This window comes from Polypterus senegalus, chromosome 3 (assembly GCF_016835505.1).
Source record: "Polypterus senegalus isolate Bchr_013 chromosome 3, ASM1683550v1, whole genome shotgun sequence".
Taxonomy (NCBI): Eukaryota; Metazoa; Chordata; class Cladistia; order Polypteriformes; family Polypteridae; genus Polypterus; species Polypterus senegalus.
The window spans coordinates 265,347,954-265,353,953 of record NC_053156.1 but is presented as its reverse complement, the minus strand read 5'-3'; the positions used below and the strand labels follow the sequence as shown (position 1 = coordinate 265,353,953).

The window sequence follows — 6,000 nt, the reverse complement described above, 5'->3', positions numbered from 1 at the left end:
GGTAATGCAAATGTCGAATCTTTCTTGTTATTGAGTGGATGTAGGACATGAATGGACAGAAGATGGATGAGCTTCCTGGGAAAAGATATTGAATCATTTTGACTTGCAACAGACATGTGCTCTCACTGCAAGTGGCACTCTTTGCTTCTTGTTTATTTCATGTTTCAGTCATTTTAATAGTGAAAGAAAGAAAGAAAGAAAAAAGAAAGAAAGAAAGAAAGAAATTGGGCATTTTTGTTAATAGTACAATTATAATAATTAAAGCACTGGTGAATAGTTTGTTTTGTGTGGGTGCCCAAAATGCAATGACCCAGATGGCCAGTGGGTCAGCTCCGCAGCTGAACTTGTGAAGCTTTTTATTTTTGATCTCCAGCAATGGACAGTTGCGCTGCTGCATTCACAGCGTGCCAGCACGGGCTCATGACAATGGGCCAGGGATTACAGTTGGCCAAACGGAAAATGATTGTCTTAGAAGATTCATAAATAATTCAGTAGAAGAAACAACAACAACACGAAAAAAAAAGATTTTTGAGCGCAGCTTTTGCTTTGCTGCTAGTGCAAAAGAAAGGAAGGGAGGAGGGAGAGGGAGCGAGCGTGGGTCGTTGAAAAGGGAGGAGCAGCGAGTGTAATGCGACAGAGCCGGAGCCTCACTGAATCATCACAAGCTCGGTGTGCGAGAGAGGAGCAGAGGAGCTGCAGGCCATTCAGACGGCACGCTACGCCCCTTGCAGGACCCTCGCCTTGACTCTTCCTCGGACTGCAGGGCACAGCCGCTGGCATCACTGCCCTCCTGGGCTTGCAAGGTAAAACGCGGTGGCACGGCACCAGCTCAGACGTCAGTGTTTGAGAAGCCCGCGCGCATCCTTTTGAAAATTCTTATCATTCGTCTGCTTCCTGCACCTTCCTGGCACCTGTAATTAGTTCTTCTTGGACGAGGGGTTAATTAGTAGCCTTGAGGCGGGGGTCTGTTTTAACGTAGGAAAGCTGAGCTTTGCCTTCCTTTTAGAGGACACTGATTTTTTTTCGTTTTTCCGTCCCTCAGTAGCCGGGTGGGTTCTGATGCTATAATGTTGACGAGTGCGATTTTTTTTGTAAACTGTTATAACTGCGATGGAGGGAACTGTTCTTGAACTGATTGTCATACTAGCTCCCCATGACACAGGAGGCAAAGGGAGATGCCGAAAAAAGCTTTTGCTGCATCTTTGGGATGTGGCCTCCGTTTTAGTAGCTTGGTGGCAGCTTTCCACAACGTGAGTCTCTCAACTCTGTGCCCCGTCTAAACCCAGTCTGGTAGAATGCAGAAACGGCGCAATGCAGTTTCAGGGAAAATCTTTTTTTCTTTGTTCGTTTGTTTGTTTGTTTTGTTTTATTTATGTGCCCTTGTTGTAATGTGATAAGACTGATTGGAGAAGCACTGGGCTCTGCAGCGGCAGCCTTGACGCTCTTCGGTGGGTGTCTCGCAGCTGGTATACTTGAAAGTGAGTGATGAACTGCAGGGGCACCACTTGACTAACAAAGTTCACTACAAGGTCAAGTCTCCTCATGCCTCATAGTTTGCCTCCGACCCAACACACCTGTCGTTCCGCTTTCTGCATGCAAGTAGTGCCCACCCGGCTCACTCTTTACCCACCCTTATAGTAAGAAAGTGCGGCAACAGTAAGGAAGCTGCAGACCGAAACCACAGGAGAGCGAGCAGGTGACGGAGAGCAGGACATTTCCGCGTAAACTGTTACCAGGCAACGGGGCAGCCGAGCTAACATATTTAAGCAATCGACAATAAAAAAGAAAATCTGATTGCCAAGTTCACAGTCGATAAAGACAGCTGATAGTTTCTTTCGAATGCCGCGTTTAAAGATTCAAAAGAAAGCTCGGCGCTAGTATTAGGTGCCTGTATCAGAGAACATTTACACACCTTCCATTTGCAGATCCATATAATTATAGGTTGCTTTGGGATAGTACATTTATTTATTTAAAATCAGAAACTTTAAAGAAGCTCCATCTTTTGTTTTCTTAAGTCTGACTACAGTATATCGTCTCTCGGCAGCATACGGAGCAAAAGAGAAGCCAGCGACCCCTGGACGGGGCGCCAGTTTCAGAAATATTTAGGCAATACACGCGTTTATTATGCGCTGTCATGGGAAAGGCGCTATATAAATAAATGTATTATTACAAAAATAATATATTTATACACCTTTTTATTTATATTTATTTGCATTCATGTTTATTTTTTATATGTATTAATAAAAATCTTACTTATATGTTTGTTTTGTATTTCAAGTTATAAAAACTTACAAAAGCTTCCCTTATCTCCTGATAGATGTGTATGAAATGCACAATCTAAGACTGATATATAGACTAACTGAAAGTTTTGCTATAATATCACATTTTACAATTTTCCGGCAATATTTATCTTTTAATAATGATAAACTCACGGAAAATTAAATGTAAACTCTTGACGTGATTTCCTGTAAAAATGTTTACCAGAGGACAGAGCAAAACCGAGATGTCAAATGAAATAAAACGAATAAATTTTAAACGAATACACAGAAGGTCATACTAGTTAACATTCGCTTTTTTGTTATCTTTATTTGGTGGTGCCGAGGTAGCGCTGACACTTCTCCCCAAGGAGACCGGGATTCACATCTTGCCTTTCCCGGGTCTCATCGTCTTCTTGTTGGGTCCTTCCGGTTTCCTCTCAGAGTCCGAAGATGCGCAAATTAGATGGGCTGTCACTGCTAAATTTGATCCCGATGTGTGTGTGTGATCGTCCTGTGATGGACTGGAACTCTGCCCAGAGATTTTTTACGGCTTGCACCTGATGCTTCCTGAGACACGCTCCATCTTCCCCGCGACCTTCCTCAGCACAAGTGGCTTTGGAAATGAATGGTTTGGTTGCATAGTGGGTTGGAGGTTTACGAGTTCATAAAGTGTGAAATCTTTGAATTCGAATCAGACGCAGTTTTTGAGGAGCGTCCGTGCTCCTTTCTCAAGTTATCGTTGCTTCTATCCGCATCCTTAAGGGTGACTGGCGACTCTAAATTGGTGGTGTGTGCGTTGAGTGACTTGTTCCATCCACAATAATACTAGGTTGACATTTTGGCGCTTTGGAACGTGTACTTAAATAAGTAGACAAGTATATCTGGTGTTAGTTTAATATTTTCAGATATGATTCAGTAGGCCTACTAGATAGCGCTGTTGGTCCTGCGTCTTGTGTTTGAATCACGAGCTAGGAGTTTAACTGTGCGGAGTTCGCGCGTTCTTGCGTTTCGGTACGTTGGTTTTATCTGTCATAAAGATATGCAGGTTACGTTGTGATTTGAGCCCGAGGTGAGTGCAAGTTGGCGTTTGCTTTGTCTGCTCTGTGATGCACTGGCCTCTGAAGTATCCAGGATTGTTTGCCGACTTCTCTGAAGTACTGATGTGCAATACACACTGGCAATATGTTTTGTGATCTAAACATACCATGCATTATAATATAGTTTAATTATACTGAAACAATTATATACATTAAAGCGTACGCAAAATTTGTGCTGTAGATCATAATAACCTATTAAATTCTGAATTCTTAATCTTTTTCATTGTTGAGAAGCCACCCAACCTGCCACAATACTTTGGAGGTGGGTGGGCGGAAAATGCCTCACCATCGGACAGTTACGGCAAAATAACTGTCTAAAGAGGGCCATTGGGGCAGCAGGATTTGTTTCGGTTTGTGTTTTCTTTTGTTCCTCTGCGCAGTCTCTATAATTAGCCATAGACTCTTAAAAGTAATATTTCTTGGCACTTTCTATGGTTTGTGGCTCCTGGTAGAGCCACTGCTTGACAAAAAAAAAACAAACAAAAAAAAAACGGTTTAATTCGACACATTGCTTTTTGCATGTGAATTTGGTTCTGTGTGCTTTGAAAAGGTTTCAAAAATGAGGGCAAGACAGGAGTTTGTAATTTTCAGAGGCTACGTAGCAGAGTATAACTCAAATATGAAAATTTAAGGTTAGCCTGTGGTATTAAAATCATGAACACATTTCAAAAATCTTTTATCAGTTATTGATGGACTCTTTTAAAGTTCTAAATAAATAAAGGTTCATTTTAGATTTTTCCTGTGGATGGTTGTTTTGTGAACCAAAAATGGTTCCCCTGTGGCATTGTTCTGAAGAACCATTGGCACCTTTATGTTTAAGATTGTGTAATGAAACTTTTCTTGAATATTATGGCTTCTAAGTAATATTTTTATATGGGTAGTCTATCTATCTATCTATCTATCTATCTATCTATCTATCTATCTATCTATCTATCTATCTATCTATCTATCTATCTATCTATCTGTCTATCAATTTTGGTATGCTATTTATCCATCCATCCATTTTCTAACCCGCTGAATCCAAATACAGGGTCACGGGGGTCTGCTGGAGCCAATCCCAGCCAACACAGGGCACAAGGCAGGAACCAATCCTGGGCAGGCTGCCAACCCACCGCAGGACACACACAAACACATCCACACACCAAGCACACACTAGGGCCAATTTAGAATCACCAATCCACCTAACCTGCATGTCTTTGGATTGTGGGAGGAAACCGGAGCGCCCGGAGGAAACCCACGCAGACACGGGGAGAACATGCAAACTCCATGCTATTTATTCATTCTTATAATTATTTTCATTTGTTTTTCTTTTCTTGAAACTTTTATCTTTTGACTTCTTGTAAAGAATGTTGAGCTACATTCTTTAAGTGAAAATGTTCTACGGAAATAAGTGTTGTTGTACAATGGTAAAGATGCTGTCTATTGATTTTGAAATTCGTACATGTTTAAATATATTAAAAAAAATACTATACAGTGTATAGTTGAATGTAACTGTAAACAAATTGTATGTATCTTGAAGTCATTGGAGAAATGGCCATTGGTTCTATGCATATTTTAATGCAAAATTCATTCTATACAAATTCCATGCACCTCAAGGTTGCTGGTCCAAGTCCTGCCTGTGATAAACTTTATGACCCCAATATTATGAACAACCAGCCTTTGTCCCAATTATAAAAATATATATATATCTATATGAAATTGTAATATAACTTTCAGGTTGTTTAATGGTTTCTACAAAATGTAAAGTAATAATACATATGTGATCTTTACAGTAATTTTGGTGTCTTGCTGGTTTCATCATGCAACCCTATTTCTGTAAAGTGACAGCACCATCCATGCAGATAAAAGCCGCATGCGGTTTTAGGAATTTCCACTTTAGCTCAGCCATTTAAGCTTTTTACTGTACGGGTCTACCCTGTGGTGGAGTTGAGCCAGGATTAAATTCAATACCGAGTGGAGATGAACCACCATGGATAGAAAGGTGGATAATGACTTTATTTTTTTATCTTTTTATTCATAGTGGCTTAAAGTGACAATCGTACATTTGCTAGAATTGCAAATACAGTTCTAGTCTTACATGTTATTCATATTTATAAATTTGTGAATTAAAGTTGAAGCTTACTTGTGATTGTTTTCTGAGGTGCAATGTTTTGCACTTCTTTTTTCTCTCTGCAGTATCTTTGTAGGTATTTAGACAGAGTAACTCTGCTGTTGGGTTGCACAGACGTTGGTGCTACTGCCTTCCAGGACTGTTGACCTACGATGAAGTGCAGGTTTTCTTTGTGTCCTAAGGTTTTATCTCCCAGCTGAAAGATTTGCAGGTCAGGTTGATTTGGTGACTCCACGTTGACCCAGTATGAGGGACTGGTACATTGTCTAGCAATGGTTGCTCCAAGAAAAGGTACCATTGACCTTCAATAAGACTTTGCAGCTGGAACAACTCAGTTTGTAAAAATCAATGAATAAGCTCTGAAAAGTTTCAGAAATATCATTTTCTGACCATCTTTGTGCTGATTATTCACTTGTATCTTTTCAGATGAAATATACTAAATTTGATTAAACAGATACAAATCGATTGTAACTTGATGCTCAGTCTCACCAGAAGTGTTCTTTCTAGCTGCTCTCACTGCAGCATCAGTGCAGCA

The 6,000-nt window shown here is 40.4% G+C and overlaps 1 protein-coding gene across 1 annotated transcript in view; it reads left to right on the top strand.

The window, feature by feature from the left end:
* Positions 1-430: 430 nt before the first annotated feature.
* Positions 431-6,000, top strand: part of cntn2 (contactin 2) — a 131,403-nt gene continuing 125,833 nt past the window's right edge. The window contains exon 1 of the mRNA XM_039749084.1: positions 431-803. The gene's annotated coding sequence lies outside the window, so the exon portion shown is untranslated. The remainder of the gene's footprint in view (positions 804-6,000) is intronic.